Here is a 23,521-nt window from a genome sequence, read left to right on the forward strand (position 1 = left end):
ACTTTGCTTTTTGATGGTCTTGACATTTCTCAGGTCCTGGTTAGGTATATTTTAGGATGCCTCCAATCTGGAATTTGGGTAAGTTTTCCTCATTATTAGACTGGAGTTGCTTGTGTGACTGAGGCTGTAGTGTGGCTCAGGGGTGGAGGTGTTACATAGCCTATCAGACAGGGTAAGAGTTCAAGGTACATAGTAAGTTCTAGACCAGCTTAAGCTACCATCCTATCCACCCCCCAACTGCATATACACACAGGCGCACGTGTGAGCACCTACATACACATAACCTGTGTGCACACAGAAATACAGAAGCCATTCTGGATTTGCTAGTTTCTTGTTGCTAAAACAAGAGAAAGGAGAGAAACCATTTAAGAAAGGGGAGGAGGTGTGACTTACAGTCTTAGTGGTTTCAGGCCTTGATTGGCTTGCTCTGTTTCTATGGACCTGTGGTGAGAACAGTGTCATGGTGCTGGGAAGGTAAGGCAGAGCAAACTGCTCAACTCCAGCTAGCTGGGGAGAGGTAGGTAGGTAGGTAGATACTGATAGACTGAGAAGTACAAGGAGAGAGACAGCCTTCAGTGGTGAGCCTGAGTTTCCCCAGCCAGAATTGCTAACCTGTAGTCCCTATGACATAACGTTTCCAACGAGAGTACAGTATTTCTTTGTTATTTCAAGTCCTAATGTTAATTTTCAGAAGTCAGGTTAGCCTCCTTAGTTGTAAAACTCATTTGGTCCTGGGGATTGAACCCAGGACCTTGTGATGCTAGGCTGTGTGCCCCAGCTGCCTTCCAGCTGTGTGCTCTGTGTTTTCCTTTGGCACTTTTAAGTTTGAGACAGCATCTCAATAAGTTGCCCAGGTTGGCTTTAAACTTACTCTGCAGCCCATGAAGTCCTTGAGTGTACGATCCTCTTGCCCTACCTCTGAGCAACAGGGCGTCTTCGGCCTGTGCACTGAGGTCCGCCAGGGACACGGCTTCTGCTGTCGATGGGTTAGATACTACATAGACCATGCACCCACCATTGTAGTATCACACAGAGTCGATTCTGCACCTTAAATACTCCCTTTGGATTGTGGGTTCTCTTTAGAGTCACCTGTGCTCTCTATTAAGCCTTCCACATTTTCCAGAGTGTGATATAAGTGCAATAGCACAAAGCTTAAAAATTTATATATGGCTTCTTTGATGTAATAGAATATTATGGAAAAGTACATTTAAGAGTCATTTATGATTCATGAATTAATTGTTCATTATTTTAAAATTGTTGAATGGTCTTCCTTTGTGTGGATGAACCATAGTTTGTTTTTCTATTCTCCTATTATTACTTATGAATAAATTTGCTCTAAATGTTTATGGGCAGTTATTTGTTATTTTTATTTTCTAAGTTTATTATTATGTGCAAGCATGTGTACAGATACACATATACCGTGTTGTATACATGTAAGTCAGAGGTCAGTCTCTGATTGGGTTAGTTCCCTTCTTCTACCATCAGAGTTTTGGGGATTCAACACAGGTTGCCAGGTTTGGTGGCTGTCACCTGCACTCACTAAACTGTACATTTTCAGATCACTTAGTAAAATATCTGAGTTGTAACATCAGGTGTTCTTATGGGCAGTTCTCACTATGTAAGCCTGGCTGCCTGGAATTCGAGATGCAGAGCATATTGGGTTTGAGCTCAGACATCTTCTTACCTTGTGAGTGCCCAGCCCTAGTCTTTATGTCTTTATGAATACTCGACACACTCATTTTCATTGTCCTCCCTCTCTACAGTGGGGCATATTTGTTTATTACTTTTTTTAGTGTGTGTGTGTGTGTGTGTGTGTGTGTATGTGTGTGTGTATGCGAGTGTTTGCATCCTGCAGCATACAGGAGTCAGAAGACAGCTTGTGGGAGGCAACTCTTTCCTTCCACCATGTGCACCCAGGGGATCGTTCTCATGACTGTTTATCCACTGAGCTGTCTCACTGACCTCAGCTCCTCTTCATATGTTTACTGGTTATTTGGATTTTCAAGAGAAAATTATGTACTTCCTTTGGACTCTGAATTATGTACTTTTTTCTGGACACTGGATTTTGAAAGAAGGCATGGTTTTCATTAATAAAGTTAGAGAAACTGCTGGGGGAAAGCCAAGTTATGGCCAGGAAGCTGAAGTATGTTCTGTGAGGAAGCTGAGATTGTTGATGTGCTTGGTTTGTCATAGGAAGGGGAGCAATAGAGATTTTGATTAAAAAGAGATGCCACATGATTAGTAGGTGGCTAAAATTGTTTCTAGTGGCCTCAGATGTAAAATACTAAGATATGAAATCTACTAGCTTCAAGTTCTATATTGATATATGCTGTGGAATTGCTTCAGTAATGTAGACCTATGAAGACATGGACAGAAGGGGAGCTTCCTGACTTTGAGGATAGATGAGCTTTGTGGGAAAGTGCTAAGCCTGGGGGGGGGGGTAAGGGGGGGAGCCCCAAGGCCAGTGAGGAAGTTTAATGGTACTAGCAATTAGCAGCAGTCCTCTAGTTTGACTGGTTTCTTGTAGATTGAGGAGAGCTTTCTTTAATAACTCTTAACTTGTTAAGTGCTTATTAATTCTAATTAGAATTAGAAATTCTAATACTTAATACTACTACATCTGTGCTTTAATATTTAAGGGTATTAAATCATTAGTCTTGTTTTGAAAAGTTACAAAATATAAAATGTATACATACAGACTAAATAACATACATTTATAAACTACATTTGCCTAGGTGTGGGTTTGTTTTTGGTTTTTTTTTGTTTTGTTTTGTTTTGTTTTTTTTTTTTTGGTTTTTTGAGACAGGGTTTCTCTGTGTAGCTCCAGGTGTCCTGGAACTCACTTTGTAGACCAGGCTGGCCTTGAACTCAGAAATCCACCCGCCTCTGCCTCCCAAGTGCTGGGATTAAAGGTGTGTGCTACCACCGCCCGGCAGGTGTGGGTTTCTTGTAACCTGATTTTTAAATCATTAACTGGTGTTCTGAGGTTCTTTATAAATTAAAAGAACCTTGAGCTATAATTTATGTAGGTAAGGTGTTTTGGGGATTGATCCAAGAGATACATCATTATATGTTTTATAATAGACAGGATAGCTTTCATTCAGTACTAGTTTGTTGGTCCTAGAAGTTATCTACATGCACACTTGACAGTTGTGTTGATGCCTCAGAACAGGAAAGTAGAGGCTAGTACTGCTTAGTATGCTTTCTGTTAGAGAAGTGTTTGACACCGATTACTGCTTTACAAAATCAGATTGCTTCTAGGGATTAGAATGGATGAGTGTGTCTCTTACCCCCTTCATTCCACTGCAAGTGGCAGGGCTGAGCTAACAGTGTGCCAGACATCATAGTGCCTGGGGCATACTAGGAGACCTGGGAAGATTTACAGTAATCAAACACAAACAGACAGAATAGCATGAAGAAATTTCAGTCCTTCCAGCCCAGCTTACAGACTTAATTAGGCTTATTGGGGCAGAAAATATTTTTCTTCCCTCCCCATTTTTTATCTGTTTCTCCTCCACTCCCACCTCCTTCATGCTCAGATTCTCTGATTCTTTGTGGGGATTATATTGTTAACAAAGGGAGTCCTTTTTTTGTGGCTTGTTTTTTTTTTTTTTTAAATTCTAACTTGGTTTCTCTGGCTTATTAGGAAACAACAGCAATGACAACAAACTAAGGCGTCGGAAGGCTCCATTTGTGTGCAGTTTTCAGGAAATTCCCTATTTGAAAATCTGCATTGAGGAATTCTTTGTGGGTCTATACTTAGATCTTGTACACATCTTTGTGATTTTATAGAAGCTCTTGGCTTGCTGTCTTAAACACTGTCATCTGAGCTAACTCGCTCTGTCTGTCATCTATATGCATTGTACGGCATCATGCAGGGGAGCATGCATGGGTGCTGCGCCCTGCCTTTCCATTAGCTGTGCAGTGTTGAGCTTCAGTTGATGATGGCAAATGATTCGGGGTAGGAGAAGAGGTGGGGTTTCTTCCTGTCTTCCCTCTTGTGGTCAGTAAAATCATTGACAAATGCCTCTCCAAGGCTGTGGAATGTCTGGATAAAGGAAAAGCTTAGGATTGCTGGGGAGTAGCGTTAGGTGAGTCCTCATTCTCCTGTGCTCCCTGGAAACAAGAAGCAAGCCTTTTGAGCTTCCGCATGCCTGCTGATGTGCCGGCCTATCCAGGTAATCTATGGCAGTCTTTGTTTTCTTTGTAGTGTAAAAAATAAGGCAAAATGGTAGAAAAATAGCTTCAGTAACGGGGATATATCTATAACAAGAGTGAAATGAGCAATGGAAAGGGTTTTTGTACATCATTATTTCTTATGATAGCATTTTATTTTTTCCTTTTGCTTTAAAAAGCATGTCTTGACTTAAAGAAAGAAAATTCCTAGTTTTAAAAACCCATGCCTTAATGGATTAGCTTGAGAACAAAGGTTTTAACAGCCAGCACGCAGGGATATCTTTATTCAGAGGACTGGAAGCAGCAGCCTTCTGTTACCTTTGTAGAACTGAGCTGGGGAATGGCTCTTGAATCTGGGCTAGGACTGATGAATTATTATTCTGTGAATTGTGATTTAATCATCTTGAATTTTTCCGATGGTTGTCTTCCTTTGATACCCAAGAGACTATGAATGGGGCATGGGGGCAGGGACTCATATTCCAGTGGGGGAAGGGAATGTTTTTTACAGAGTATTTCGTGTGACTATTTTTTCAGTTTATTTTATTTTTTCTCATAAAGGGAAACACACAGTTATTTGGAGAAGGTGATGCCCATAGCTTCAGGAGCTCTTTCATTAGTTAGAATTATTTTATCCTTTGTTCAGTTAGTGGTATTTTTGCTTGTGTCAGCTAAAATGTTGATTCTGACTGCCAAGCTGCTGCAGAGCTGCAGTGGTGGCCTTAGGGTGGCATTCTCCTTCTCCTCCAGTGAGGTCTGAATGCTGGGACAGAGACCCGAGTGTGAGAAACACAGTGGTGCAAATGCTTTTCTTTTTTAGGGCCTTCCTAGTATTCCTGAACCCAGGACCTCTTGCAGCCTAGACAAGCATTTACTCATTGAGCTATATCCCCAGCTTAGGTCTTTCTTTCTTCTGAAGGTGTTGGTCATGTTAGAAGTTATTTTCTTGTAGATAGACCTAGGGCTATAATTTATAATGCTGACATGTTTAATATTGCAGATTTCTTTACAGATAGATTAGACTCAACACTTTGGGGTACACTCAACACTTCTACTCATTTTCTTATCTTTTCCACAGTGACATGAGTGCCTCGTGATTTGTTACATTTGGAGACTGACTCCTCAGAAGGATTAGCAAATTAACCTGCTCATTGGGCATTTATAGTGTATCTTGAACTTTAAATGTATACAGGATTTAAAATCGAATCAATGAATAAAGAAACTCATGCATATGGTGTACCTTTTTTCATGCACATATATAATAAGCAGTATTTATATACTAACATGTTTATTAAATACTAGGTTTTTCATTTACTGCTAAAATTACCCTCATCTCTTTTAAATCATACTTTATGTGTAGCAATAGTTTATCTCTCATCTATTTTTATAGATGAGAAATTTTATATTTAGACAAATAAGTTTGTAACCACAAAATAATGAAGTAAAGGCCAGTCAGACTCTAAAACATCTTTTCACTGTTTGCATATGAGTAGATGAAAATATTTTATTGAAATTATTGATATCACAAAAAAGGACCGACTAAAAGATAGGGATTGTAGTCTATCCAAAACTGAGCAGTTGAGCCACTGCTTAACGGTGTAGGTAAGGACTGGACTTGGGCTTCTCTGCTCTGACATCTCCACACTCCTGGTATGGCTTAGGAAGTCAGCCTGTGGAGGGCTTCCATTACTGTTGCATTTAGCCTCCTTACTGATTCTTCTTAGCCACGACTTTATGGTGTGAAAGATCATCTAGACTGTGTATACCTTTCCAACTTGCCATGTAGAATATTCATTTATTCATCAGGACCATTATTATGTGTTGGTTGCCTTCTCTCTTTCCTCCTCGCATATTGCAAGGGCCTGTTTGTTGCCTGGCTACACACTGTGTGCTGTCTTCAATTAACTTACTGAGCAGGTGAATGGAGAACAAACTAGAGTGTCTAGGGGAATAGATGACTAACTCAGCCCCAGATGACAAGAGGTTCTTTTGGGGCTGGCATTCATCTCACTATACGGTGACCCTTCAAGGAATTTATCTTTAAAAACCTTAAAAGAAGAAAGTTACAGGACAAGTTTAGTCAGGTAGTCTTAAATTGCTGGAATTTCCCATGCAAACATATAAATAGTCTAAAATTTACAACAGGGAGAAAAATGTTCAGACCACTGAGTCTTTTATATTTCATAAATTATAATAATATTTTGGGGCAAGAGGTTCTATAATTGCTTAATTTTTTGTGTATATAAATATCTGTATGTGGGAGTATACACGCTTGTTCCTTTGTTTAGTAGTGTGGAGGCTAAAGATAGACTTTGGTATCTCCCACTGTTCAGCTCTCCACTGTTCGCCTATATGAGTGTGTGTGTGTGTGTGTGTGTGTGTGTGTGTGTGGTGTGTGCATTTGTGGTGTGCACGTTTGTGGGTGCTGGTGGAGGCCAGAACTTGACGTTAGGAGTCTTGCTGAGCTCCTCCTCACTGCGTGTATTGAGGCGAGTGAACCCAGGGCTCACTTATTCAGCTAGTGTGACGTCCATGAGCAGGATTACAGGTGGGCCTCCACACCCACCCAACATCACATGGATGTGGAGACCTCATCTGGTCCTGAAGCTGCCACGGCTACATCTGTACTTGCTGAGCCGTTTCCCCAGCCTGACTTTCCACCTGTTTTGAGACAGGGTCTTTTAGTGACCCTTGCACTAAGTTTAGATTGGCTGCTCAGCAAGCTTAGCCTGATTCTGCCGGTGCTCCAACGAGGATCAGATCAGAGCATTACTTAGTCTCGCTTTTAAAATTAAATAAGTTTTTATGATTAATTAGTTTAATTGTTTTGTGTGGTGTGGGGATCCGAGCTTGAGCTTTCCTGCTTGCGTGACACGCGCTTCACTGACCTCGCCATTGGCTTTTCCAGCCAAGAAGTATGTATTTTTTATTTTGTAAAGATGTATTTATTTTAACTTTATGGATATTGGTATTTTGCATGCTGGCAGGCATGTGTCTGTGCATGCACATTTGCATGTTTGTGTGTACCAGTGCTCAAGGTCAAAAGAGAGCACTGGAACTGGAGTTCCAGATGGTTGTGAGCCACCATGTGGGTCCTGGGACCCGACCCTGGACCCTCTCCAGAATCAACAAGTGTTCTTACGTGCTGATCCTCGCGTCAGCCTCCATGTAGCCTTTAGTGTTAAGAAAGGATCATCTCATGTTGTGCATCTGGCCTTCAGCTTGGTAGTCCTTTTTTTCCTTAACATCCTAAATGCTGGCATTTTAGGATTCTATCATGCACCTGGCTTTATGGTAAACATTTAGTTTATTTTTAGAGTCTAAAACTCTGCTGAAGTATAATGAATGTGTAATAAGCTTTAAATGTGTGTGTGTGTGTGTGTGTGTGTTTGTGTGTGTGCGCGTGCACGCTCTGGATGCAGAGATCAACTTTCTGTGTCTTTCCACCTTGTGTTTTAAGAAAGCCACAATTAGATATGATTTGGAATGTCTTCTCCAAAAGCATGCCTTGCATGCTTTTATTAGTAAGGTAACTCACATTTGCAGGAGCACCACTTTAAACTCTTTTGTTTTTTTGTTTTTTGAGACAGGGTTTCTTTGTCTAGCTCTGTCTGTCCTGTAACTCACTCTGTAGACCAGGCTGGCCTTGAACTCAAAAATTCATCTGCTTCTGCCTCCCAAGGACTGGGACTAAAGGCACGAGTCACCACTGCCTCACTCTTCTTTTTTTGAGACAGGATCTTTCTGTGAACCTTTGGACTCTGTGTTTTGACTAGGTTAGCTAGTGAGCTACTGAGCTCCCAGATTGCCTGTCTCTACCCTTTAGTTCTAGAGTTAAAGATGCATGCTACTACACTTGTCTTTTACATGTGTGTTTGGAATCTGAACCCAGATCCTCATGCCTGCACAGCAAGCACTGCATCCACTAAAGCATGCCTTTAGCCCGGTTTAGAATTTCTTGTGCTATGCAATCAGTGTTGCATAGGTCGGAATTCAAATATATTGTAAGAATACAAGTAAATAGAATTTGGGGATCAAAGAAAAGACAAAGTTGTTCTGAGGTGTCAGACATTAAGAAAAGATCTCAGAAGTTATGTTGGTGACGAGAGGGCCTCACATAGAGCTCACATAAGATACCACTTTCTAGGGGAAAGTCCCTAGGAGTGGTCCTGAAGGCCACTAGAGCACATTAACTTAATTGAAGTTAGAGGTAAGAAATGTCTGATTTACCCTCTTATGTCATGTCTGTCCCCACCACCCCATTTAATGGAAAACAATTGAAGAAATTTTAATGAGAGGGACCATTTGTGGTTTGGAAGTCTATAGCTGCTCAATAGGAAAGGATGTTGTACTCTTACAAGACTGGAAAACCAATGTCATTGCAGGCACCGGTCCTGGCAGTGGGCCACTCTAACCTAGCACTGGAGAAGGCCAGAAGAAAATGAATTTGAGGTATTCATTAGTGATAAAGCATTTGAATGTGAGGGGACATACAAACACCACAGAAACAGAGACATTGTGTTAGTATTGTGTACTTCTGACTCTGTAAGTGCTGCTATGCAGTAGATACTCAGGAATGGCTACCTGATAGGTAGATATAGTTGGGGGTAGAGGGAGAGGTGGGCACTAATGGCTTCCAAAATTCTAATTTAAAAACAAAAGAAATCATGTGTATGCGTTTGCCTATATGTATGTGTGCCTACATTGCCTGTGGGAGCCAGAAAATCCACTCATCCCCTGGAATTACAGATAATTGTAAGCTGTAATGTGGATGCTGGGAATGAAATCTGGTTCTTTGCAAGAGCAGCCAGCCAGTGCTCTTAGCCCATATTCTAGCCCTTACTAGATTCTAGATTCTTACTAGAATTCTAGATTCTTACTAGACCATCTGTATGGCTGATGCCCATTTGTTAGGGCAGAAAAGCAATTTTGTCGGTGGGGAGGGGTGTCAAAGTAAATATTTTTAGATCTGTTGAACTTGATGCCAGTAGTAAATCTAAATGAGTGCCTAGAACACAATTGTTTGGAACTGAAGATAGACAAGTTGGCCATGACTGGGTTCTGTTCTTACAGTACACAGACATTTATCGAGTGCCTGTCCTGTCTAGCACTTTGCTAGGGTGTGGCGCTGACCTAGGACCCGCTGCCTTAGAACTTACTCCAGTGTGTGGATGAGATAGGAAGAGTCTCCTCTCTCTCTCTCTCTCTCTCTCTGTGTGTGTGTGTGTGTGTGTGTGTGTAGGCCCAGGACAGCTTGTGGAGTTAGTGCTTTCCTTCTACCCTGTGTGTTTTGAGATGAACTCAGTCTTACATTTGGAGCCAGGCTCTTCTACCCCCGAGTCATCTCTCCACATTTTTCCTTAAAAAGAAAAACCCATGTGTTTACTGCCTCCTATGAGCAGAAGTGTGGACAGAGTTAAGAGTGGGTTTTTGTTGAGGAAGTACTGTTGCTGAATAGAGTAGGATGGACTTGTGTCCAAGATGTCACACTGGATCTTTGTTGTTTTGTTTGATCTAGTGCTCGCCTCCCTCTCTCCCTCCCTCCATTTTCTGTGTCTGCGTTATTTTTAATTTTCTACTGTAAAGATTTTATCTTTAAGTACTTTTCCCCACCTAGGAGTGCTTTTGATTTTTTTTTTTTTTGGTTTATTTGTTTTTTGATTTCTTATGTCACCTGGGAATAGTGACACCTGTAATTTCAGCACTTAAGGCTGAGGCAGGAGAATCATAAGCTACAGGGTTTCTCTGTAGCCTCTGCTTCCCTAGACTCACTCTGCAGACCAAGCTGGCCTCAAACTTACAGAGCTCTGCCTGCCTCCCTCCCGAGTGGGGACTGAAGGCATGAGCCACCACTGCCAGTCCAAACATTCTTAAATTATTGTGGGTCAGCAGCTGGCCACACTCACATCGTGTTCATGGTTTGTGTCTGTTTCTTGGGCACACTATTTCATATTTTTTGGAATTTTTCTCTAGTTTGTTAGTTTTTTTTAAATATGCATTTTATTGATTTAGTGTTAAAGGAGAGGTTGTAACATGTACCATATGTGTGAAGGTCAGAGGGCAGTTAGTTCACCTACTGTTTGAGTCTTGGGGACTAAACTTGGGTTGTCAGTTTTGGTAGAAAGTACCCTTCCCTGCTAAGCTATCTTGCTAGCTCTTTAGTGTATTTTCGACTTTAAAAAGTTCCTGTTAATAGCTGGGCATGGTGGCGCATGCCTGTAATCCCAGCACTCTGGGAGTGCAGAGGCAGGCGGATTTCTGAGTTCGAGGCCAGCCTGGTCTACAGAGTGAGTTCTAGGACAGCCAGGGCTATACAGAGAAACCCTGTCTTGAAAAAACCAAATCAAAAAAACCAAAAAAAAAAAAAAAAAAAAAAAAAAAAAAAAAGAAAAAGAAAAAAAAGAAAGGTTCTTTTAAGAGGATAGAAAGATGGTTTACCAGTTTCTCCTGCAGAGAACCTGAGTTTGGTACCTAGCATCCCCATGGCAGTTTATAACCATCTCTAACTCCAATTTTAGGGGATCTGATGCTTTCCTTTGACATCCAAGGGTATCAGGCATACATGTATACATGTGTGCATGTATATGCATGCAGACACACACATAAATACATTTAGAAGGTTTAAAACAATTCCTGTTAAGCAGTGGTTAAAAATAAGAGTCTAGGGGTGGAAGAGTTGGCTCAGAGTTAAGAGCCCTTGATGCTCTTGTGTCAGGTTCAGTTCCCAGAGCCTACATCATGGTAGCTCTGTAACTCCAGTTCTGAGGATCTGATGCTCTTTTCTGGCCTCTGTGGGCACCAGGCACACATGTGGTACAATGCAGGCAGAACACCCATACATACAAAATAAAATAAAACATTTGAAAACAGAGTCTAGAGCTAGCTACAAATCCTGCATTTACACGTCAGTCAGTTTCAGTGTGACTGTAGACAAGCCCCTTAATCTTTCTATGCAGTGCTTTTCCAGCCACAAAATATGTATAATAACGGTGTTTGCTGCAAATCCAATGAGGTAATGGGTATAATGCAGCTACAGTGGTTATTAGCATGTGCTAAGCAGTGTTGGCTGCTATTCTTAGCATTTTCATTTTTCTGTCATTGTTCAAATAACTGCACACTTGAGGTCATTGTTTTTTTGTTGTGTGATCAGTGACAGTTGCTTTATCTTTTCACATCTTTTCCATTTTTACCTCCAGCAACATTCTAAGTCTGGGCCTTGAGTTCTGAATCTCTGCAGTAGAGTCTCGTCCGTGTTCCTCCGGAGTGCCTGGGTGTTAGTGCTCCTACTAACTCCAGGCAGAGTAGGAGCTGCATTTCAGGTCTCTGATCCTTGTGTTTAGGCAATCTGATTCTTGTTTAGAGTTTACCATGTCCTTGTAGGGACAGATGCCAAACCTAACAGACATGGCAAGTGCATTTCCTAGTTAGTGACGAGGTCATAATCATGTCCTTCCTTGAAAGTTGAGTCTACTTTTCAGTGCTGAAGAGCACTTTGTGGTAGAGTTGCTTTTTGCTTCCTTCCCTCCATCGTTGTCTGGAGTTGAATGCATGTTTATAAAGAAGTGGTTGCTGTTGCGGCAGCAGCATGGCCCCTTCGCATGTACAGCTGGCAAGTTGCCCACGGAGCAGATAGCTATGAATTGCATTTTTAGGATTGGAAGAAGCAAATTCTGTTTGTAACCACTTTATATTTGCTTATCTTTTCTTTGCAACTATGTAGAATTATATGAATACCTTTTAAGCACCTACACACATAGATGAGGGGGAGGAGAGAGAGAGAAATTCAGTATATGGTATTTTTCTTGACAGAATTAAGAAACATCTATTCTGATGGTTGCTCCATTAGAATTCTGCTTTCAGTACCGATGAAAAAGTAAATCTTGTAATAGTAAGTTTGGCCAATCACAATTCTCCAGCCTTCCAGGGTGGAGTTGTAGCCCTCCCTCCCCAGGACTGAATAGCTTTATCTAGCAGGGTCTTCTGGCTTTGGCAGAGGAGCAGTACAAAGGCCACATTGACCATAGCTACTGGGGAAACCCTTTTTCCTTCTCTGGCCTGTAAATGCTGTTCTGTCTCTGTGAAAAGCCCTGACATCAGCTCTTGGAAAACTCCAACTGCTTGTGTTGGGAGAGGGCAGAAGCCCTTGCCTGGGCCGTGACTAATGGCTGTGCTGCAGCTCTGAGCCCCAGATGTCTCTCAGTCCTCTTACACTTGAAAGATCTCCAGTTTAAAAGAGAGCTTTAAGTTCAGCAGCTCCTACAGGGCTAGTTTCTTTTTCTTTTTCTTGAATAAAATTCTACCATTAGAGGAGGTTAAGCCTAGTGAGGTGGAGGAGGGATACATGCATTTGTGACTGTCCTGGGTTACATAATGTTTTAGGCCAGCTTGGGCTACAGAGAGAGACCTTATCTCAAAGAACCTAAAGAAGTAATGGAGAATTTTTGTTTGAGGGGCTAAGCATTAACATTGTACACTTTGGGTGTTTTCTTTCTACCTGTTAAGTGCTTCTTAAGTATTTGCTATTTGGGGTAAAATACACTGTTACTGTAAGCCTTTCTTAGTGCTCAAATTTGTGGAATGTGAAGATTTATTCATTGTTTTTTAATATTTTAAAGAACAGAGAAACAGATGCCTTTTGTTTTATTTAATTAAAATAACATTTATTCTTGTTTACTTTTTATTAGTTGAAAAATCCATGAATCTGTGCATGTATATGAATGCATTTTCTGCATATCCAACCCCCACTTCCTTGCTTAATTTTTTTAAAAAATGATTTATTTTTATTTTATGTGCTTTGGTGTTTTGCTTGCATGTATGTCTGTGTGAGGGTACCAGTTTACTTGGAACTGTATAGGAGACAGTTGTGAGCTGCCATGTGGGTGCTGGAAATTGAACCAAGGTCCTCTGGAAGAGCAGCCCGTGCTCTTAACCAGTGAGCCATTTCTCTAGCCCTCCTGTTTAATTTTTGAGGACAGAGTCTTGCTATATATAGCCAGGGCTGGTACTCAACTTTTGACATTCTTGTATCCTCAGCCTCTTGATTGCTGGAATTTTAGGTGTTTGTCACATGCCTGACTAGAGTGTTCTTTTAAACATAAATCCGATGATGATTTAAACTTTCTAGTTGTCTTACATTCTTGGTCTCTATTGTTGGCTACATCTCAGTGCTGCTCTCTGGGCCATTCTCTACACTCAGGCCACGGTGGACAGGTCGCTTCCAAACACACTAAGTTGCTTATTCCTGCAGACCTTTGTCTTAGTTATTCTCATTACCCACAGCTACTTCTGTGGCCCCAGATCACCTCACGGCTCCCACTCTTACCTCACAGTGTTTTAAGTCATGCTGCACCTTCAGGTCTTTTAATAAATAGAATGACTCCATTCAGTCAGTCACATACCAGTGGGTGAGGAAGAGGTGTGTCAGGAAGAGATGTGCCACATATCCTCTCAAGAGGAAGGAAGTTTCTTTCATGTGCACCTCCTGTGGACTTTATTTTGCCTCTCTTGTCATTATGTCTGTCTATACAGTCAGCTCACTCACCAGAGAATGGCACTGCCATTAGGCCAAAAGGTGTTTGCTCCAGCTGGATCCGCCGCCCTTTGTCACTGGCCTTTGAGGATCCTAGTAAACCACTGGGGAAACCTCAAGTTCTTTCTAAGGAAGACTAAGATTTCCAGGGTCAAGAAAAACTTACATCCTCCATTCTCAAAGAAAATGTGTTGAATGAATAAATTCATATAGAAAAGATATATCAAATTGTTAAGTGTGTTCTTATAACTATGATGGTTAATTACGCTGTAAAATCAAATACATGAAGTAATCATTCAAATAATTTAAGGTATGCAAAGAGATGAGTTAACAGAATATAAAATTATTTTTAAGTTAGTAAATTGGTTTAAATAATGTACTCCAATAAGGAAGAGACGGTTGGAAACAACTCAGAAACCCAACAGGATGATGAATAGGTATAAATATGCCTTAAACCAGCAATCTCCAAAAAACCAAACCAAACCAAGCCAAGCCAAGCCGAACCAAAACCAGTTAAAGGAAGGTGGTAGTGTGTACCTGCAATTTAAACATTGTGGAGGCTGAGGTAGGTGGGTCATGAATTTCAGATCAACATGGGCTACTGAGTAGAATCCCATCTTTAAAAAAAAAAGTTGGCTTAAGACTAGCTCAGTGGTACAGTGCTTGCTCAGCCCGTGTGAGACTCAGTGTTCAGTTGCTAAAGCCGTAAAGTAGTTAAAGCAGAAGCCACAGATTACACGAAAGAGCGAAGCCCAACTGCGAGCTGCTTTTAAGAAACACATCTAAAACTACACATGGTTTGAAGTAAAAGGACAAAAAGAGGCACAGCATGCTATGTAATAAAAATAAAGCTGAAATGGCGTAATGTCATTATAAAGTAGAATGAACACACAATATTACTAACAAAGGAGCCCCTCTCCCCGTGTGTTGAGGTCTATTCCTGTGACACAAGTGTACGGTGTATATGAAAGCTAATGGTCAACACACTCTGTGTCCTTCCTAAAGTGCCATCTACTTTGTCTTTTGAAACATGGTCTCCTATTGGCCTGGAACTAGCCAAGTAGTCCAGGCGTACTCATTGTTGAGTCCCAGGAAACTGCCTTCTGTCGCCCCTGCTGTTGGGATTACAAATGTGTCCTACCTTGACTTTCTCACCCAGGTCCTCAGGCTTTTGTGGCAGGCAATTTCCTGAAGCATTAACTTCCTACTGCCCTGCTCCTAATTTTTTTTTTTTTTTAAACAAATGAGATCGGGTATTTTGCAGCCACGGCTAGCCTTGAACTACATAGGTAGCCTTGAATTCCTGATCCTTCTGCTTTGGCCTTCTGAGTGTTGAGATTACTGATGTATGTTTGGTTTAAGAAAACCATTTCCTGCACGCATGCTTGCTTGCTCTTTCTCAGCCTTTCTCAGACGGTGTTGCTTCCGGGGACCTGAAGTTGATAAATGTCATCCTCATCCCTCATCAAGAAAACTTCTCTTTGCAACAGATGGAGACCATTGCAGAAAATCACAGCCTATCAAAATGCAGAGTTGTGGAATACAGTCCCAGTGGATACATCTACAAAACAACTCCTGCACCCAATGCTTAGAGAGCATTGTGGAGGAAGGGGCAGAAAGATTGTAAGAATCAGAGGATCAGGGAGTTTGCTGTGAGATGGTGTTTTCTAGGAATGTTAGAAGCGACACCTGTAATTTCTCACCAACGTGGCTGCCTAAACATAAGCTGAACAAGAACGACAACAGACAGGCCAACATGGGCGAGGGAGAGGCCATGAAGCTCGACTGTACACAAACAGTGCAGGCACCTGAGGAACCCTGAGATCAGAGGAAGCAGGCTTCCCCAGGGCAGAGCACACCAATTAGTTATTCAATACCAAATGGTCAACCCTGAAAACATGCATCTGAGTGACATAGAGGTCGGACAGGTTATATTGAGGAGTATATATGTAGATACATGTACTAACAGTAGAAAAAAGAACATAAATTTGAAAGAGAGCAAAGGCAGGGTTTATGGGTTTGGAGAAAGGAGAGAAAAGAGGGAAATGATGTAATTATAATTTTTAAAACAAAAATAATTTTAAACACCTGCGTCTGTACTTAGCCTGGAACTCACATGTGTTTTACTGACTTCTGTCTTTAGAATAAGTTCATCAGCCGGGTGGTGGTGGTGGCATACGCCTGTAATCCCAGCACTCTGGGAGGCAGAGGCAGGAGGATTTCTGAGTTCGAGGCCAGCCTGGTCTACAAAGTGAGTTCCAGCACAGCCAGGGCTGCACAGAGAAACCCTGTCTTGAAACCCCCCCCCCCCCCAAAAAAAAAAAAAAGAATAAATTCATCAAGATCATGAAAAAACTAGCTGTGCTTTTAAAAAAGATTTTACTAAATTTATAAGTTGAGTTTTAGAAGAATCAACATGTTAACCTGTTTTTTTTCCTTTTTTTTCTTAATCATAGTGAAAAGAGTTAGCTTCTTGTCAGTCTGTTTAAAACCTGCTTTGAAAATGTTGGTAATTTTCATTAAATGCCTTTATATAATAAAAAAAAAAGAAAGAAAATCATTTCATGATAAAAGAATCAATTTAAAAAGGAACCCAGTTAAGTATTAGATGAAGGCTCAGTCAATTGGAATGCTATGGTCAGACAGGGTAATTTAGATAAACCGTTTCAATATTTAAAAATTACGGCAGACAGGGGTGGTGAAAACCTTTAATCTCAGCACTTGGGAGGCAAAGGCAGGCAGATCTCTGAATTTCAAGCCAGCCTGATCTACAGAAAAAAAGCAACAAACAACCCCCAAAAAAATAAATAAATAAAATTTAAAAATTAAATTACAACGAACAAAGACATATACCAGTGGTAGAATGTCTGCTTAGCTGGGAAAGGTCTGCAAGGTTTTCAGGACCTTGTTAAAAACAGAAGCAAAGCTCCTCCCATTTCTAACCTTTTATGCATCAATAAAAGAACCTCAAAATTTACAGAAACTAAAGAGTATAAATTTAAGGACAAGCAGATCCGCAATCATTGTCATGACAGTAATTTCAGTATTCTTTCAGTAGCTGGTCAGAATAAACCCAGTAAGGGTGTAGAATGCTTAGCACTATTTGCTAATTTGACCTACTTGTATTTTTTGGTAATACTTCAGCCAAGAGCATACTCCATCTTTTCAGTCTTGTACGTGCATGTGGAACATTTATGAAGACAGACCATATTTCAATGTAGAAGCACAATTAAGTGGATGCAGGCTATATTGAGTATGCTGTCTGGTCATAAGTACACTGTAAATGAATAAAAGAACTCAAATCTCCAAATATTTGGAGGTTAAGCAGCACAATTCTAAAATAACGCATAGGTCAAAGAAGACATGAAGAGGGAAATGAGAAGGGGTTTTGGTTGAAAGAAGACGTGAACACAACACATCAGAATTTGGAGGCTAACACTGAAGCGTAGAACTTTATAGACATTAAAGATGTATTAGAAAAGAAGAGACTTCCGAAACCAGTAGTATCAACTTCCATACTAAGAAACCAGAAAAGCTGGGCAGTGGTGGCTCATGCTTTTAATCCCAGCACTTGGGAGGCAGAGGCAGGCGGATTTCTGGGTTTGAGGCCAGCCTGGTCTACAGAGTTCCAGGACAGCCAGGGCTACACAAGGAAACCCTGTCAGGGGCGGGCGGGGTGGGGCGGGGGCAAGAAACCAGGAAAAAACTGGACAAAGAAGAGTGAACCAAATCCAAACTAAGCATAGAGGAGAAGTAATAATGATTGGAGTTCATGAAGGCGGAAACAGTTAAACAACAAGAGTATTAACCCACGAGTTGGCTCTTTTGAGAAGATTACTAAAATGCTAAGTCTTTAGTTAGCTAGACTAGCTGCAGGTGGATCAGGAGTAGAGAGGGAAGTCAAACATTGCCAATAACTGCAGTAGAAGGTGACATCACAAGTTGTACAGATGTGAAAGGACAGGAAGAACATCGGGAATAGCTTGACTTCAGCTTAAATGAAATGTGGTTTGGGTTTTATAAATCGAAATTATGTAATGTGAAAGAACATAACAATTATACTACACAAAAAAGGCAGAAAACATCTATGTTTCATCTATATTTTTAATGCCCTGCTTTTCAAAAGTCGGTGTAGGAAAATGTTCTCGTATTTTCCAGTGTGCTAAGGAGCCTAGAGTACTATGTAGTGCCAGAAACAAAGAAGTACTCAAAATACAGAAGGGAGGGGCATGTCCCAGTCACATAAGTGCCAACCTGAAAGGGCTCTCAGTGGCTTAAGCTAGAGCAACGTGAACATGGGAACAACTATTGCAGTACTGGGTTTTATCTCCGATTATAAAGTAAACATACAGAGGCCACATTTGGTAGGCAGGAGAACACAGAAACACAGCTCTTCTAGAAAATTCCAAAGCATGTAGATTCCTCTTTGGGAGATGGAGCTTAATGCCTTCAACTCCTAATAGGGGTTAGATTAAAAAAAACAAAAAACAAAAAAAAAAAAACAAGGTTTTAAAATGTTCATAATACTTTTCAGAATAATAGTAAAATTATTATTGTTGTGTGTGTGTGTGTGTGTGTGTGAGAGAGAGAGAGAGAGAGAGAGAGAGAGAGAGAGAGAGAGAGAGAGATGAGTCATGGGGTTCTATGTGGAGGTCAGAGGACAAATTTTTAGAATTGGCTCTCCTTCAACCTTAATGTGGATTTTTGGAATCAGACTCAAGCTGCCAAGCTTTTGCTGCAAGTTTCTTTACCTTCTGAGTCACCTTACTGACCCAGGTTGTAGTTTTTAATGATTTTTATTTCATTTTATTTTATTTATTTTAAACCCTGGACATCCTGGAATTTGCTCTGTAGAGCAGGCTGGCCTGGAAACTCACAGATATCTGTGTGTCTCTGCCTCGCAAGAGCATAAAGTTTGGCAGGCTAAAAGCAGTAGCTTTACAGGGAGAAGCCTCGATGATGTCACCTTAACATAATGACCAACGCTAGTGTAACTATTCATAGACATAACTTGTTGGTAACCTGTACTTCTTAGGCGGTAAGGAAATACACCTTCACCTGTTAGGTGATGAAATGGATGTTTCCCTGCCACGATCTTCCACACATACTCAGTACATAGATGGGTAACTGATTTTCAGTAGCAGTCCCAACGAAATTCAGCAGAGAGACTCTTTCCTGCCATGTGCTAGAAGAGTGGGCTGTCCACTTGTAACCAGATAAACATTTGTTTATAATCTGCAAAAATTTATAAAACATACTGCATCTAAAAGTAAAATAAAATTACTGAACTATCAGAAAAATATAAAGAAAGGGTTTGTGACTTTGGATTAAGTAACCCATCTTCTAAGTCGGGGCATGTTCAAAGAGACAGGCTTAGGAGTTGAGTCGGTCTCGGAGGCTCACCTTTAACCTATAACAAATGTAACCACTTCAAATGTAACATCTTCTTAAACTTTGTATCATTTCAAACCTTTAGTTCAGTCAACTCAAGACTGCACCTAATTCTTTTCATAGATTTTGTAAGATACATTATCATTTTCTTTCCTGATTCATTGATAGTAAATTGCACTTTGATCTGACAGTGTTCCATGTTTGTTACAGCTGTCTGTTGCTTACCAATTTGTGTATCATCTAACTTGTGACTGCTGTTGAGCGCTTCCTTGGTTTGTTTTGCTTAAAACAAGCAGGGAGTCTCTCACACCCATATGCAGTCACTTGGGCAGTGAAGTAATGCTGTCTGGTCATTTGTCTTATAAGAACTATTGTTAGAAAAGTTCTTACTGCTGTCCTCTTCCACAAAGGTTAGACACAAATGGCTGCATAGGATTAATACAGCCAGAGGAGCTGTGTCCTTCCTTTTCTGCTTATTTAGTACTCACACTGACTGCCCTTATCTCTAGTCTAAACTCCCCTGTGGGTTCCTTCCTGTTCATGAGTTCATCCTAAAACTTCAAGGGGGAGTTTGGGCCTAGAGTTAAGTATTTGTAATAATGCTGTCCCTGGACTGAAAACCTATACCTAGCTTAAATATTAACAAAAGGAACGGACAAAATTAGTGAAACAGCATATTACAGAATAGATATTTTGCAGTTACAAAGAATTATGTGGGGTCCAGTCCCCAGCAATGAAAGAAAAGTAGTTAGAGCTTTCTTTTTTCAGATTTTTATTTATTTGGAAGCTCTATCTGAAATAAAAGTCAAGATATTCTGATGTGCGGGGAGCTTAGAGTCCTCTCCCTACTTTTCACCGTGGCGGACCTCTTATGAGCCCTGGGCTCTTATATACATAGCATAGGCTATAGTGAAATGGTTAATGCTGTAAAATATGTTAATGTCTTATTTGATTAGAGAGAGAGTCTGCCAGTGGTTCCCAGGCTGGTCTTAAATTCCTTGGGTTCAAATGATACAAGTTAGCCTCCCTATTAGCTGGGATTACTGTGGCGTGTGCCACCACACCCAGCTTGATGACAGTTACCAGGTGATACATTTAGTTGCTTTAATTTTCATAAAAGAACTTTTATACTATGTGTGAAGTTCTTATATAGAGAACAAGAAATCATTTCATGGTGTTACAGAGTAGAAAGGCTTCTCTTCATAGGAGACTTTACATCTTGGGTAGGAGACAGTCTCATTCCTCAGTGACTTAGAAGTAAGAGTCAAATTGTTATTTGATATTAGTATGTAATATAGCAATTAGTTATGTTAGCTTACATTGTGTTATGTAGAAAGTGTATTAGAATAAGCTTGTTTCTTTTGTAGCTAAGAAAGAGAAAACAGAAGTAGTGGTCTGTGCATTTCAAATGCATTTTGTTTTTGGTGTTTTGTTTTTGTTGTTTTGCTACAGAATCACTCTCCAGTCTTTGGTCAGAGAAATCACTGTAGGTCCAGGCTGGCCTTAGACAGCATGAACCCTCTACCTCAGGCCCAGAGTATTGAGATGAGAGGCATGAGACATGCCTGCTGAACTGAGTTTTGTCAGCAGCATTTACAATCTGGGATGCTGTAGGAGGAATATTGGAATTGTTAAAATATTTTTCCTTGCATGCTACTAATTTAATGCTGTGTAGAGCCATTATTACTGATGACAGTGCATTTTAGTATATTTTGTATTTTTAAGTCTCCTTCCCCTACTTTTAATTTCTCTTTTGAGAGTAAAACAAAACCATACACATCTGGGGAGATAGCTTGGGCTAGTAGAAGGACTGGAACCCCAATTATCAGAATAAGATAAAAAGGTAGGTAGGCATAGAGTCCCTGTAATCCCTGATTTCCAGAGGCAGAGACAAAGGATCCCCCAACTAAGCTAGTCAGCTAGACTAACTGGAATTGGGGAGAGACACTGTCTTAGTACATAAAATGGAGAGTGATTGAGATACCCAAAGTGTGCTTGTGCTGCCCCCATCCTCTGTGTGTGTGTGTCTGTCTGTCTGTCTATCTGTCTGTCTGTCTGTCTCTCTCCATGTATATGGAGAAATTAAACAACTTTGTAGGAACAAATATGAAACAGTATTATAAAGATTAGTAAGAAATTAATTTTCTTATATTTCTCATAATGTAAGAAATGTTTTCCATTTCCCATAAAATTAGAGGATCTCCCCATTGATGTTTTGAAAGTCTGAGACATTTACATTTCACATTAAAGAATGGTTTTGTGGCAAAGTAGTTAAATTTTGACTGAGAACTTATTAACATTTGACACTAGACTCAAAGACAAACCTCTTAGTACAAAACCAATACTCTTTTAAATGTATTTTAATGAAAATTAGTTTTCTTAGTAAAAAATAATAAAATGCTTTCTATGGACTTGGGAAGTGTATTTGTAAAAGATGTAATAATAGAGCTGAAGAAATGGCTCACTGAGAGTGTTGTGAGTTCAGATCCTAGCAATTAAGTAAAAATACAGGTATGGCCAGCACGCCTGTATCCATGGCCTATATTGGGTTAGGGCAGAGACAGGAAAATCATTGGGGGGGCCTGGTCTCTGCCAGCCTAGCTCAGGTGCCATGAAAGGTAAATTCTCAGGAATAAGACTGAGAGTCATGGAGCAGGACACCTGATGTCCTCATCCTGCGCTCTGTGCACAGGTGTCCTCATACAATTTCATGTGCACCTGCCCTTATTTTTAATTGTAATGATAATATCTTTTATATTCACATAGCCTCTTAAATTTCATGTATTTATAAAAATATACTTAACCACCTAAGGTAAAACTAAATTAAAGGGTATGTAGGCAAACGTCTTATCTATAATGTATTTCCTTTGTAATTAAAAAAATGTAAGTATAAACATGGAATCTGTACAATCTTTATTTCATTAGGGTTCTACTTACAGAGTTCTGCCTACTAAAAGGGTTTTGTTTCTCCGTAAGACATAGGTAGATTCACATTGGTTTAATTGCAGAAATGGCAAACTCCTTTAGAGCACATGGGAACTGAGCTCTTGCTTTCCTGGCTCCCTGGTTCCTTTCCTGGGAATTTTGGTCAAGTCTTTATCTTTCAAGCTTGTATAGGGATGGTACAGTTAACCGGCTAGGTATTCAAGTGGTAAGTGCCAGCTAAGTGTAGGGCTGATGAATGGGGCTCTTTCAGTGCTCTGGGATTTGAAAGGGAGTCTAGTGAACTGCTTTTCTGTCTCCTAAGACTTCAGAAGTAAAGGTTCGCCCTTCCCTGTGATTCTTTCGTACTTAGAACAGTTAAGGTAAACCCATTGTCTTAGGGTTTCTGTTGCTTTTGTGAAATATCATGACCATAAACAATTGGAGAGGAAAGGGTTTATTTCAGCGTAGAGTTCCACATCATAGTGGTCCATCCACATCATAGTGGTCCATCACTGGCAATGGTCAGGGCAGGAACTCAAAGAGGGTATGAAGCTGACTGTGCAGGGGCCGTACTGGAATGCTGTGTACTGCCTGCTCATGGTTTGCTCAACCTGGTTTCTTAAAGAACACAGGACCATCTGCCTTGTTTGCTTTAAATAGAATTTGGTAATTAGAGAAAAACTGCTGTGATTTTAGAAGTTGTGAGTTTTCTTGGAGATGGAGTGCTGGCTGTTCTTCTAGAGGACCTGGGCTCCATTCCCAGTACCCACGTGGCAGCTCACCGTTGTCAGTAACTACAGTTCCAGTGGATCTGACACATTCACACAGACACACATGTAGGCAAAACACCAGTGCATGTAAAATAAAAATGAATGATTTAAAAAAATTTAAAAAGACCATGTGGGTTTCTTCTCTCTGTACTGTGTGACTGTGACTGCATCTGAGGAAGCAGATGGTGAGGCCGCCCTGTGGTCGGTCGCCTTTGCTCCTCTGCTCCCTGCTTCATTTCTGTCTCCTTCCATTTTCTTGTAAGACAAAACAGTCCAGGAATCTTAACAATCATGCTGCTGGAAAGTTCTAGAATTCTTTGCCAGAGTCCCTTGTGCTACAGATCCTGACAGTAAGCATTGCTTGGGGTGACTGCGATTGATAGGCAAAAATAAAGGGTATATTTGCTTTGTTTTGTTCTGGGATTCTGTAGTTCAGAGAAGCAAAGGGTTTTCTTTGGTTGATAGACTGCAGGTGTTGTCCTTAGCAGGCAGTCCTTTCAGAGTCGTCTCTGCTAGTTTATATTCATTGATAAAGAAAAAGCTGATTCCAGTCCCTCTTCTTCCCCTAAAAGGATTATCAGGTAACATAGGAGCATTTCTCCTGGGCTGTCTTTTGGCATTACCTGTTTTCTAGAAGAGCATCTTCTTGAGTTCTTCCCCTTCCTACTTACCACTGTCTTTCATGTTATCACACCATCCCTTATCATGGAGGCTTATAGATGCTTTGGCTTTT

The 23,521-nt window shown here is 40.5% G+C and overlaps 1 protein-coding gene across 4 annotated transcripts in view; it reads left to right on the top strand.

Moving 5' to 3' along the window:
* The window catches only part of Arhgef12 (Rho guanine nucleotide exchange factor 12), a 132,197-nt gene that overhangs the window by 30,708 nt on the left and 77,968 nt on the right, over positions 1–23,521 (top strand). The gene's annotated exons all lie outside the window — the stretch shown is intronic.

The sequence above is a fragment of the Apodemus sylvaticus genome, chromosome 7 (assembly GCF_947179515.1).
Source record: "Apodemus sylvaticus chromosome 7, mApoSyl1.1, whole genome shotgun sequence".
Lineage (NCBI taxonomy): Eukaryota > Metazoa > Chordata > Mammalia > Rodentia > Muridae > Apodemus > Apodemus sylvaticus.